The sequence below is a fragment of the Ambystoma mexicanum genome, chromosome 10 (genome assembly GCF_040938575.1).
Source record: "Ambystoma mexicanum isolate Mex_15411 chromosome 10, UKY_AmexF1_1, whole genome shotgun sequence".
Taxonomy (NCBI): domain Eukaryota; kingdom Metazoa; phylum Chordata; class Amphibia; order Caudata; family Ambystomatidae; genus Ambystoma; species Ambystoma mexicanum.
Window position 1 is genome coordinate 1,537,912,799 of NC_090932.1, and position 13,849 is coordinate 1,537,926,647.

The 13,849-nt window shown below is 45.6% G+C and overlaps 1 protein-coding gene and 1 non-coding gene across 2 annotated transcripts in view; both read right to left on the reverse strand.

Moving 5' to 3' along the window:
- LOC138492526 (uncharacterized) overlaps positions 1-13,849 on the reverse strand; it is a 625,416-nt gene that overhangs the window by 443,682 nt on the left and 167,885 nt on the right. The window lies entirely within an intron of this gene.
- On the reverse strand, positions 10,989-11,128 carry LOC138496255 (U4 spliceosomal RNA). Its single transcript, XR_011277784.1, has one exon. It is a non-coding gene; the product is annotated as a U4 spliceosomal RNA (small nuclear RNA).

Here is a 13,849-nt window from a genome sequence, read left to right on the forward strand (position 1 = left end):
ATGACCCGGACCGCAAGGCCGGGGCAACGGGGAAAAAAGCTGAAGCATCACTATCTGAAGAAGGTAGAAAATAGTTCAAGTATTGGTATTAATGAACTACCTCTGTTTAAAATGTGAACGAACCATAAAAATGTAACGTTATATGATATCCCTCCAGGTCTGGACTAATGCTGCTATAACCACGGAGAAAGATGTTGACCAAACGTGTAACCTCTATTTGTAAAAGTGTTTTTCAATAGTATGTAGAAACTTGAACTCATATATGTTTTGAATCACCCAAAGCGGCGAGCATCAATCTCTGTAGGCCATAACCTAGATATCCCTCGTATAACGTCTAATGTACATACAATACGCACACAATGTAGTGAACATAATGTTAGGTAATGAAAAGGTACTGGAACCGACTGTATTAAAGAAATGTGTAACGAAAATGAAATATATATATATATATATGTGTGTCTGAATAACGTTAAAATAAGGCAGAACAGTATAAAACTTCTGCATTCACTGATCAGCAACGCACGAGGAAAATACCTTTGTGAGTATATGCAAGGTCATTCCCTCTCCCACCCCACCAAGCCTGCCAGATAAAAAAGCTAAGACTTGTGCTGCGCTCCCTCACCTCCCCCAACCAAGCTGGCGTTACTTCAGAGAGTCAGAGGCCCCGGCGCCGCAACCAAGGCCACAGCCCGCCACCTGTGTTATTTACAGCACGGTAATAAACCCACGGATGAACCCACTGATCTACCAGCACCCTCTCATAAATCCCCACGAACCCCCCCAAGAATCCTGACCCCGTGTAAGGACGACCCCCATCATTGGGACAAGACACAGAGACCCATCTATATAATAACTTCTAACGCAGCAGACAGACATGTATCACTCGGCCCAGGTCCCAGAGCCCCGTCCCGTGACCTAAAATACCGGTCAATAAGACACAGGTAAATCTCACCCCAACCAACAACCACCAGACCTCTCACGAGGTGCATTCCTCATGTGTTGTGTTTATTTTATAAGATAAGCTGGTGAAGCGATTTATTAATGAACGTAAATGTCATTTTCTGAATAACTGTAGTGTGCATGGCCTAGGGCAAATGAGACAGGAAAGGTATTCGTTATTGTCACAGGCTGCCCCAGCACATCAACACCGCATGGATGACCTCAAGCCGGCCTGCCAGGCCCAACCCAACCCACGAGGCTGACCAGTGACGTCGTCCCGCCAAGACCAACCCCGCGCCAGCAACACCTATAGTTAGTCGACACCACCCAATCCCAATTGACTTGTGCCCCCTATAGTGTTTAGGTGTTGATGACGTTTTTTGTATTAGAAATACGCCTGTCTTTGCTATTGTCAGGCAGAGCGCTCTCGTAGGTTGCAGAGTTCTTTGCATGCCTTATCCTTGGATAAACTCCCACTTACGCTCACCCGCACTCTGTCTTGGTCTTATTCCCACTACGGGAGAGTCCCTTATTGTCTCTCATTGCGGGGAGGATCGTGCTGAATTGGGGGCGCTTCCTTTCAAAGGCGGACCAGGCACACGAGAAGCACGGAGATCACGGAAACCAACTTAACGGTAAGACGTAGGGCCATGCGTGACTTAAGATCATAAGACTATGTAATCAGGCAAATCAGATGGTAGACATTTTGGACAGAGAAGGTCACACTTCAAATAATAAAAGTAAGGCATTTTCCATATTCCCCTTTCAGAAATCCATTACAAACATTAGAAAGCAACGAGAAAAAACACAACAAATGGAAACCTACAAAACGGACATTTTCGAAAGAAAGTAAAATAAGGTAAAACTATGTGTGATTTCAATTATTAACATCAAAGAATGTAATTGGGGATAACAAAGATATAGGTAAATTTTAAAACAGAAGATTTTGGGAAAAAAAAGCAAAATAAGGTACAACTATGTGTGAATTCAACCAGTAACATCAAAGAACATAATTGTGGATACCAAAGATATAGGAAACTTTTCAACGGCAAACCAGAGCTATGCAAATAGTGACGCGGGGATTTTTTTTTCTTACAGGCAATTCCTATGGACATACGGTCAATATAAAGGGTCAATATAAAGATAAACGAAACCCGAACAGACCAATTGGGGAAAGAAATAAACATACAAAGATCCTCCTAAGCAATAACTTAATAAAGATCCTCCTGAAGAAGCGTCAGATACAAAGACGGGGAAACACGTGTCGAGGACAATAGAGGACAATAAGGACACAACCAAAACTAGAGGACAATAGAGGACAACAAGGATACAATCAAATTACAAGGACACAACCAAATCAAGGATATTTAGGCAATTTATAAACTCTAAAGAGGAGATTTAGGATACAACCAACCCAAACAAAAGGGTAAAAATGGACATCAGAAGTGGACATTAAATACACAATGACAACTGAAACTTTCAAGATCCTAAAGAGAGTATTTAGGATATAATCAATTGAGACCAAAGTGGAAACTAACTGCAAGACATATTTATTGCAGTGAACAATAACATGAATGTTTAATAAAGGCGCCAAACCAAACAATACAGTATTTTTGTATTATTTAGATTGCCCCAGCCAGTACGTCCACAATATGATGGTTTGTACTGGTTCTGTTCAGAATTTAAGACTAGTAAAGTCAATGGTGACTTTACATGCCCTGGGAGACAGTAGTCAGTCCCAGGGTATGGAGTCTATACTGGGGGATCACTATGACACCCCTGTGTTACTGCACGGAGGGTGCTGTGTAACACACATCACAAAAACACATGAAACCCTATGGAGTAAAAGACCCCATAGCCCACTAAACACATCTAGATTCAAAGAAATACACTCGAATCATGTCCAAGAGTGAGGGTAAAAGAGTCTCACTCTTGGCAGGAGAAAAAAAGAAACCCCAAAAATCCAGCAAAGCTGCTGGGGGACTCACTAGGTTAGGAAATTCAGCCTAAACAGAGAATTCACAATGTGAGAGTGGTCGATAAATCGCCCAGAGGGGGGAGTGTAGAGGAGGAGCCAAGTACCCCACTCCACCTGCCCCGCCTACATTACCTGAGACGTATGAACCAAGGTATGTGACGTATGCTGAACAGTTACACCAGCAAAGAGAAGAGCATGGGCTCTGTGCAGTACCCATAAGAGTACCTATACCTAAGAGAATATGGGAGGTAAAGTACCCATTGAGGAAACCATACTTGCATACAAGATAATATGATGGCCATTTGAACGAGATTCCTGATGAAACAAAGAAACTGAATGACCAGGATGAATGGTGACATCATACAAAGCTGAATCGACAAGATAGAAAGATAACCGGACCAGAGAGGCAGACGGTTTACAAAGAACAAAGAGATACCAAGGATAAGTGACATCTTGGGATCAAGATGAAGAGACTTATGCCATAAACATGATAAAGATATTTAGTTAGTTTAAACGTGTACAGATGCAATGTAACACAAGCAGCAAAGTAATCCTGAAGCTAGCCACATGCTTAAATAGATTAGACCGCGGCAAGCGCCAATATATATACCTATATACCTCATAGATACATATGGATTAAGTCAAGAATTAATGTTTCCACTACGTATAAAGCAGTACTGAACAATGAGGAAGTCGCAGTTTCAATTGCTTGTTGTATTAAACAGAATACATTTCACTGAGCCAAGAAAGCCAAGGTTTTATCAAACTGAAGTTGGCTGACATTAGATACAATTAACGTGAAAGAACAGAAGCTCCTGTTGAAGAAGGTCAAGCAAAAACAAAAGACGTCAGAGGACTATTGAAGAATAAAATCAAATACACTAAAAGGCTCAATTCATGGTGTCATGTGATAGAGAAAGTTGGACAAATGAGGAGATCACACCTACGTACGGAAGCCGGATAGTACCCATACTCCTTAAACATTCTCAGAGAACAGTACAGACTCAAGGCCAACTTCAAAGTACTAATTGACACTGGCCATTGAGGTGATGATGGATCACATTTTTAATTGGGGGAAGCTGGTATCAAGTCAAGCTCACCCGCACCTGGTTTTTCGGTCTACGTGCTGGTCACGTAGGTGGAAAATTACTGACGGGGTTAGTAGCCAACCAATTGTAGGGGACCTCGTAGTTTGGGGTCCTATAGTTTGTGTAGCCAATGGGACATTGTACATTTAGTGACGTTCATAGTGGCCATTCTGAAGGGAGGGCTTAGTTGCCCCACCTGGTGTTAACTATCCTATTACCTCGCTCCGTTACTCCATACAGATATAGAACCTATGCCTAGTTATTCACTTAGAACCAATCCTGCTTCCCGATAAGTTTAGTAGTTTACCACGTAGGATGACGTTGGTAATGACGCAGGTCAACACGTCAGCTATGACCAATTATGGGTATAAGAACCCATCTTTTTTATGAAGTTGTTAGAGTAAGACTATCTAGTGATTGCTGATGTTCGTTGTACTCCCTGTTTTAAATACTTGCATTAAAATAGACGAACTTTTGCAAAACTATTTGTGTCGTCTTGATTATTGATGTATGAATAAAATCTGCATCCCCATCTATCTCCAGGGTACCGCTACTCATCTTAAAGGGCTGGACGGAGCCTCCAGTTCCCTAAGCTTTTGCATATAGGGATTAGATATGGCCATCCAGCACAAGCCAGGATACCAGCATGCAAATGCAAATGGCCTCAGCCGGTACTTCTCGCCTTGATGACAGACTAGAGCATCAGTAGGGTGGTGGTTCACATGTTGAGACTAGGGGTCATGTGAGGAATTTGACCATCCTCACAGGAAGAGTGCGCTCGCCTGGGCTCTTTTGTTTGTTTAAAAGAATGAATGATGGGGCCATTCCCGCACACATTTTCCACGCTCACCGCACAGAAGAAAAATAGTCATGCACTCTGGGAGGACACAGTTTAGCAGCGCCACCCTCCACTGTCATGTGTAGCTGACACCTGACAGCCGTGGGTACATCAAAAGCCTTTGGTCATGGGCAGACTGATTAGAATTTCAAGGCCCCATGGATTTACATCTCCATTGTCAAACCCTGCTGGTGACGGCGAATACTGGCGAATGTTAATTAGCAGGCCTCAGGGAAGGCCTGGGTGCATGAAGTGACAATGGAGACCAGACGCCAACACCTCTTTGTAATGCAATGTGTCAACTTGGTACTAACAATGTCCTGTCTGGAACCACAAGTATGTGAATTGTAGGAGACAAAGGTCTGCCTGCAACTCCCTACTTCAAAGGAGACCCATGTTGTGATCAAGCGCCGCATAGGGCTCAGTTAATTAGGGAGACACTTTGATGTACAGCAGACAGGAAGATGGGTGGGTCTTAGAAGTATATGTTGTCATACTTCCCGTCTGTTGTCAAGCGCTCTGATTCTGACCTGAAGAATCACTGAAAATTGTTGGTGGAGACCCATGATTGGCTCACTTAAGTTAGGCTTGGCCTACATCAATCCATGGGCACCATTTGGCTTCCAAGGAGGGCTGAGCCCCCCAGGGATCAGATCATCTGAAGACTTTGCAAGGAGTAAGAAGAAGGACTCATTTGGACCCAAGCTGAAGGTACAGTCTACCTTACATCTTCGGCCAGTGAAGGAACGCTAGGAGTTCCAAGAGGGAAGCAAGATCCCTCCCCTAAACATCTCCCAGGGAACAGAGGGAGATACCAGGCTCAGAGGACCTGTCCAGCAGCTACAGAACCGGTACCCAGCCAGCACACAGCATGCCCTGCTAGGTTCTGACAGCAAGCTTCCTAGGTGGGAAGTGCCGAAGAGGCTCTGGACAAAGGATAAGGCTGTTGCCTGCTAACACCCTCCTGAGCTTTGGGCCATCTGCCTTGAAAGGACACGAGCCCTGGGAAGAAGCTAAGAGGAGTGGCACACAAGCCTCATCCTAATTCCATCTTTTTAAGGACAATTTCAAGACAGTCGAGTCCTCGAACCGCATCCGGCTGCACCGCTGACTGTTGTCACGCTGCAGTCACCAGAGCCTTCCGAGGCGCCTCGACCAGCAATCCAGATCCACCAACCAGCACAGAGACAACGAGTCTTGGCCCGAGCCACCACGCCGGACAGCCTGCAGACATTCGTCCAGCCTTCCTAGCCGAACTGCCTGCCGCCTGGTACCCGCAGCTGTCTCCTGCCACTAACTCTGTCTCACAGGCTGCAAAGCATCCTGGAACCGCCTCGATGCTGTCGAGCACCAAGAACTTTTTCAGCACCAGGTACATTGTGGTTCTGCCCCCCTTGTCCTTCTCTGAAGGGCCTATAGACAGTTACAAACCTTTGCCCCTTTGATGTTGAATCCAAATAACCTTGAACAGTAAGACTGATTGCTTTACCAACTACCCTCCTGTCAGTGTCCAGAGTGCATCCCTTTCCTTTGTGAAACTGTCTGTTCCCTGTGTTCCTTTACAGCGTGGGTTGTATTGTCTAGTGTGCTAGAACTGTCTGTTGTAATAATAATAAAGTAGATATTTGAATACAACCTTGACTGGACAGTTACTTTTATCATTGGGTAATAATTGTATTTTTCGCTATGTTGCAACTTACCAACGATCCACAACCTTGCGGAAATAAGCCGGCCGTTCCGTCCACTGTTCGGATCCCTTCTGCTGTACTAGAGGTATGGGGCTGATTGATGGTCTAGAAACCAATCTTTATCCCTGGAACACTGGTGCCCCTCGGAAGTTGACTCGTCGCATTGACCCCTCACAATGTATACATAATGCTCTACTAACGTCTGTTCACTGGGTACACAGCATGCACACATCCCTATACTCACAATTATCAGGACCCTAAGACTCGTCTAAACTTCCACCTCAATATGGAGTGTTAAAAATTAAATCAGCATCCAGCCCAGTGTGTACTGTGTCCTTTGTGATTCCAGCATACAGCCCCTTCATCACAGACATATGGGTCACATGGGAAAACATTTAAGTTGCAAGACACTAGAAAGCCATAAAAAGCTAGTGGACATTTTACACCCTGTTCGCATTTACAGATCTATGGCCATTCTTATGTTCCTAAAATGTTCTTTAATTTGATACAAAGCAGCCAGGAACTTTCTTGTTGGGGCCATTTTTCCCATTACACTTTCTCATAGGTTTATTTCATAAGAGCGCTATAGGGGGCTGCACTGGCTTTCCATCCCAGCCTGAGTACTCTTTAAGACTGCCTACATTAGCTAGAAGGCAACCACTGCAAGCACATCTGCTGCCTGCCTAGCTGTAAAGCTTTGTGATCAGGAGAGTTGCATTCCTTCAGGAGCCAGGCCACAGGAAACAGGCCTTTCCTTGCTAAGCCCATTCTACTGGTAAACCATTGGTAAGGCAATCTGGACTGCGTCAACGCTTTTGCAGTTCAGGGAGGAACTCAATACTGTACTCTTCAGTCAATGCCGGGCTGCCACCTAGGCCCCTTGCCTTATTGCATCACATGCCACCCCCATGGCTGGAACATCCTGTGCCACATATTGTATCCCTGTTTAACTCACACATTACCCTCAACGACCTGTGCAGTGCTCTGTTGCTTTGCAGGTATCTTAGCACTTTATAAAAAACTCATATACAAGTACTTTCCATCTAGGAATGATGGCCTATCAGAAAATAATGAATGTGGTTATTCTAAATTTCCATATGCTTTGCTCACTAAAACAGGTCAGGTGGGATATTCGGATTAGACTACAATACAAACGGGAAGTGATCAGAAGAAATTAAAATCTTAAACAGAGCCAATTTACAACATTAACAAAAATAGAAAGGAACAAATGCAGCTGTAGATCCATTCTGAATTTAGTCTTACTTTTGGAATAATGGTAGTGTTATTAGTGTGTACACTGGATTATGGGAGTGTCCTTTTGTTTTTTAACTTATTAGCCCTGAAGAAGACTTGGCCTTTCCAACACAGCTATTCGTTGAGACTAGGGAACACTAGTTGCCATTTTTGTGGAGACAAAGAAAACTGATGTGTAGGCATTTTGGACAGGTTTAAACCAAATCAATTTGACTAGATATGCATAGACTGAGACACCTTTTGCTGTCTTGTATACACCTAGGCCCGGAACACGTGTTTATGAGGAAGAGTTTGCTTCTACCTTTTATCTCCACATCATGATGAAGTTGTTCTTGTGAATTTTATGTATGTTGTGACAAATGTGTGACTATTTGCACACAAGCACTTTCTTTCACATTCTAACATGACTGTTTGAATCACAGATGAATTATTGACGTGATGAAGTTTCTCTTATGTATCATGTGACGGGGCGGCCTGCCACAAATAACCATGCTGACTCTTATGAAAGTCCAAGGGTGTTTATTTGAAAACTTAATTGTCAGAATGGCTGCTTCGATTCTTGGTTCTTTAGGGTCTAAGGGACTGGAGATGATGGACACTAGATCCATCCCTTTCCACCCTCAACTTTCCTGGGCCTTGGACCCACCTCCAACCCACAGACGTCCCTACCGGGTTGTTAGTCACTACCGATTGGTAACACCCATCTGTTCTACTAACTATGACTATAGGCGTTTTCCCTAAAACGCTGGCTACCAGTCTCCCTCTGGAACTTTCAAATTTCCCTCTACTATCGTTGGTTATTCTCTCCGGGAAAAGGAAATGGTTTCTTCTTTCACCCACCATCACGCACACTCCTTTCACAACCTTTCACACTTGATCCTTTCCTGTACTGATCACTTAATCTATTCTCCTCCTACCACATTACTGTCCCTCCAACCTCACTCCGCTTTTCCACCGCCACCCTTCGATCTTACTTCCTTTCCCACTATTCTTTACTGCCGCTTGTACTTCCAACTATCCCTCTACCTGAATTCCTTTTCCCTCCTTCCTCTCACTCTACTTCTCCACCTCTTGCTATTCCCCTCGTTATTATTTCTCTCTCACTTAATGGCAATAGCTCCTCCTACTCTCCCTCTCACGTTTGCTCTTTCCGCTCTATTACTGTTGCTATTTCCCTACTACCATTACACTCAAGGATATGGTGCCCTGCACACCACTCTCGCTGTTACAGAACCTGGGGATATTGTTTCCATAGCCTTTTACTTGCCCCTGTTCATGCCCTGCTGACTCTTCTACTACTAACTCCCCCTCTACCACTAATGTCCTTCCCTCGCTACTCCCACCACCGGCTACCTTTTCTCCCAACGACGACTGCTACCTTCGCTCCTACTACTATACCATGCCCCCACTACTCCTACTGTGGAGGAGCAAGTGGACGCATTCTCCCTAGTAACCTCCCCTCCCCCCGTCCTATTGGAACAGCAGACGAGGAGCCACAATTGGGAACCCATGCAGAAGTTTATGCGACATGTCCATACCACGTTGATTATATGAAAGACGATATTAACTCAGGCAGCCATTCAGAAGATACCCTCACGTTGAAACAGTGGAGGAAAGTTACCAAGAAGGATGTCCCTTACCGAGTTGCCGGAATGCAGCTATGAATAAAATGGTATGCAACAAGGATATACGTTAAACAAAGTCTAATGACAGCAAAGGAACGTCCCAAAGAAGATATATGAATCTATGCTGAAACAATATGAACATACTTAAGAATAACGAGGAAACTGGAGTACCAAGAAAAATATGTGCTCCATAATGTAGTACATATAAACACAAAGAAGAATGCAGTGACCCACTGGTCAATAAGTGTAAATACGCTGAAACGCAAGGTAGAAAGACTGCGTAGACGCTTGCTTATGAGAGGTAGGCTTATGGTCCATAAGATACTTGCCACCTTCTCCATGTCATCCTGAAAAAATTATGGCTTTGATTTTACCAACGCCATTCTCCGTGGTACCTGAACTTTAATCCAGTAAGTGAGACTTATAAGAAATATGAATTCGTCATCTGAATAGGCATCCCTAAATAGTTCCTCATCTGTCAAATCTGTCAGCCCATATCCTTTATTGAGGACTATCACTGTTCTCTATCTTCTTCCCTGGTCTGTCCCATGAAGCATCACCCTTTCTACTCTTACAACCGCTTCGTCTAATTCCAAAGGAATAACTTGCCTTTCCTCATCATCCATGGGAATTTCTGGCCTCAGGGAGCCACAGGGGCGCAGAATAGCCATTCCCCTCATATTCATGGGCATAGATGGCTGACAACGACCCAGGGCCCCAGAGGGAGCCACAGGGGGCAGTATAGCCATTCCCCTCATATTCATGGGCATAGATGACTGACAACGACCCAGGGCCCCAGAGGGAGCCACAGGGGCGCAGAATAGCCATTCCCCTCATATTCATGGACATTGAGGGCTGACAACGACCCAGGGCCCCAGAGGGAGCCACAGGGGGCAGTATAGCCATTCCCCTCATATTCATGGGCATAGATGGCTGACAACGACCCAGGGCCCCAGAGGGAGCCACAGGGGGCAGTATAGCCATTCCCCTCATATTCATGGGCATAGATGACTGACAACGACCCAGGGCCCCAGAGGGAGCCACAGGGGCGCAGAATAGCCATTCCCCTCATATTCATGGACATTGAGGGCTGACAACGACCCAGGGCCCCAGAGGGAGCCACAGGGGGCAGTATAGCCATTCCCCTCATATTCATGGGCATAGATGGCTGACAACGGCCCAGAGCCCCAGAGGGAACCACAGGGGCGCAGTATAGCCATTCCCCCAAAGACCCAGAGGGAGCCACAGGGGCACAGTACAGCCATTCCCCCCTTATTCATGGGCATAGAGGGCTGATAATGAGAAGTACATGGTGATTGGACTGGAAAAGTCACATGTCTTTTTATGGACCTATGAAAAACGAACTACGAATTCACTGCAGTTGTTGGGAATTGTAGTTCTTATTGGTTATTGTTTTTCATTGTTTTATATATATATTTGCTGCTCGAAAAGTAGAGACGATCAGAGCATTATCTTTCCCTCCAGTCTGTAATAGAATCATGACTTTCAGTTGATAATCTGTATTCTATTTATGCTCAGATAACCAATTCGGATCTACTTTGTACTTGTATAGTTCAGTCTCCTTGGAGACTGTCAAAAATTACCAAGACGACTATATTTCAAATCGTCTTGGCGGGGTATTGGGTAAAGTTTTCAATAAGCAATAATCGCGCCTCGGTTACACCTCATTGGCTACGATACTGCCACTGCGCAAAGCTAACGAACCGTATGTAATTTAAAGAAGTCATCATAACTATCTCCTAGGTAAGTGAGAGTGTGTAATAAAATGGTTATCCCCCAGAGTTCCAACTACGTCAGCTTTATGTTTTAAAGTTGTAGATAATCCTGGAAAAAATACTACTAGGCTCTTTTAATCATTTTTCTACCAGAATAACATTCTAGAATACGCGTGGAGCACTCTGGGAACGAGCATGCTAAATTAACAGCTGCAATGCTGCATAGATCAGACTTTGGCTCCGCCCAGCCCGTATACATCCACATTTCTCGATGGCAACTGACGAACGACCGGCAAGACCACGCATCCGCCAATAAAAAAAAATACATGTTTCTAGAAAGACAGTGTAGTGCGAGGTTCATCGCCATAAAACGAGCGATTACGCTTCGGGAAACAAGTGCGCAATGTCCAGAGAAATGCACTAAATAATACTTTCCCGGCACAACGGAAAAGGTAAAAAATAAAAACGATACAATTGTGGCCCAACTAAGGAAAGCGATGTTTAAAACCCTATGATTACCATTAGCAAAAATAAATAATAAAAAATAAACCCGCAATTTTCAGAATCAAACATCGTTAAGCGACCCTCGATCAAAGCCGTCGAGGCAAATAAGATGCGTTGGGACAGATTCCTGAGAACCCCAAACAATGGCCGAATCCAGGGCGAGCGATCAGACTGCAGAACCTCCCTCCAGGGAGAAGGCGCATGCGCGGAGACCCGGAAGACAGGATCATGTGACCAGTATAACAAGTAGCTCGCGGAAGACGAATCCACTTCCTCGCGCATTGGGTCTAATAATGAAGCCGTACATGTGCTACTACAAATCAAGTTTCATCATTCTTGTACTCTTTGCCATGGCAATGCCTATAAAACATTATTACATTGGTAATGCGCCCTCGGTACAACACGTACATGTTTGTGGTTCCAAAGTGTCCTCTTGTAACGCATGAGGACCTCTAGTAACAGCCTGTGGTACTGCATCCTTGAACCTCCAGTGCTGGTGCTCGGCTCAAGCCGCCCTCTAGTAACAGCCTGTGGTACTGCATCCTTGAACCTCCACTTCTGGTGCTCGGCTCCAGCAGCCCTCTGGGAACAGCCTGTGACCCTGCATCCTTGAACATCCAGTGCTGCTGCGGGGCTGAAGCTGACCTCTAGTAAAAGCCTGTGGTACTGCATCCTTGAACCTCCAGTGCTGGTGCTCGGCTCAAGCCGCCCTCTAGTAACAGCCTGTGGTACTGCATCCTTGAACCTCCACTTCTGGTGCTCGGCTCCAGCAGCCCTCTGGGAACAGCCTGTGACACTGCATCCTTCAACATCCAGTGCTGCTGCGGGGCTGAAGCTGACCTCTAGTAAAAGCCTGTGGTACTGCATCCTTGAACCTCCAGTGCTGGTGCTCGGCTCAAGCCGCCCTCTAGTAACAGCATGTGGCACTGCATCGCACTGCATCCTTGAACCTCCACTTCTGGTGCTCGGCTCCAGCAGCCCTCTGGGAACAGCCTGTGACACTGCATCCTTGAACATCCAGTGCTGCTGCGGGGCTGAAGCTGACCTCTAGTAAAAGCCTGTGGTACTGCATCCTTGAACCTCCAGTGCTGGTGCTCGGCTCAAGCCGCCCTCTAGTAACAGCATGTGGCACTGCATCCTTGAACCTCCAGTGCTGGTGCGCGGCTCGAGCCGCCCTCTAGTAACAGCATGTGGCACTGCATCCTTGAACCTCCAGTGCTGGTGCGCGGCTCGAGCCGCCCTCTAGTAACAGCATGTGGTACTGCAACCTTGAACATCCACTGCTGTGCTTGGATGCAGCAGTCCTCCAGTAACCGCCTGTGGCACTGCATCCTTGTACATATAGGGCTGTTGCTTGCCTCCAACTACTAAACATCCTGCCATGTTTTATTTTGTCACGATATGCCATAAATGGCAGATTCAGGGAGTAAAACAGGTGTCCTCAAGTGACTAGGAGGAGGATCCACTGTCGTTATATAAGGCGACTGGAATATTTATGCATTGTTGGTGACTGGACAGGGCACAGAGAAGGGGAGAATGTTTAGTCCAGAGAGAGGAGCCTTGAGTCTACAGGGATCTGAAACAAAAACGGAAATCGGAGTTCGAGCAGAGTTGAGCAGTCAATGCAGGAGACCCTAGGCTGCCTCTCTGTGTTCCATTCAGCAGCCTACCATTTTGTGGGAGGACCTACAAAATCTATCCAGCACCGCAGAGCGGTCGCGGAGTTCGAGCAGAGTTGAGCAGTCATTGCAGTCCTTGTCAGGACTGAAAGGCTGCTGGGCTACTAAGAAATGAATCTGCAACGTTCGCCGGTGAAACCAACAAAGGAGGCCAAGGACGCCGAAAAAAGACGCCTTAGAAGCTCACGTCCCACATCACAAACTCCTCAAACAATCGGCCATCTACCCGTAAAACAAACTGCCAGACTATGCCTACCAGCCCTACCAAATACTGGCTTGAAATCCCCCTTCACAAAGCCCACCGTATTAAGTGGGAGCACAAACTATTTCCAGCATGGAAACAACGGACAAAGACATACCATCGGGCGAAGACTCCCAAATCAAGCAGCCGGTGTTACCAGAACCAGCTTGCGTGGCAAAACTCCACAAACTTGCCACTCAGGCACAAAGGGAAATATGCGGTGATCCAGCGCCAAAGGAATCAACAGAAAAACTGGCCTTGTGACAACGCCCACCAGTT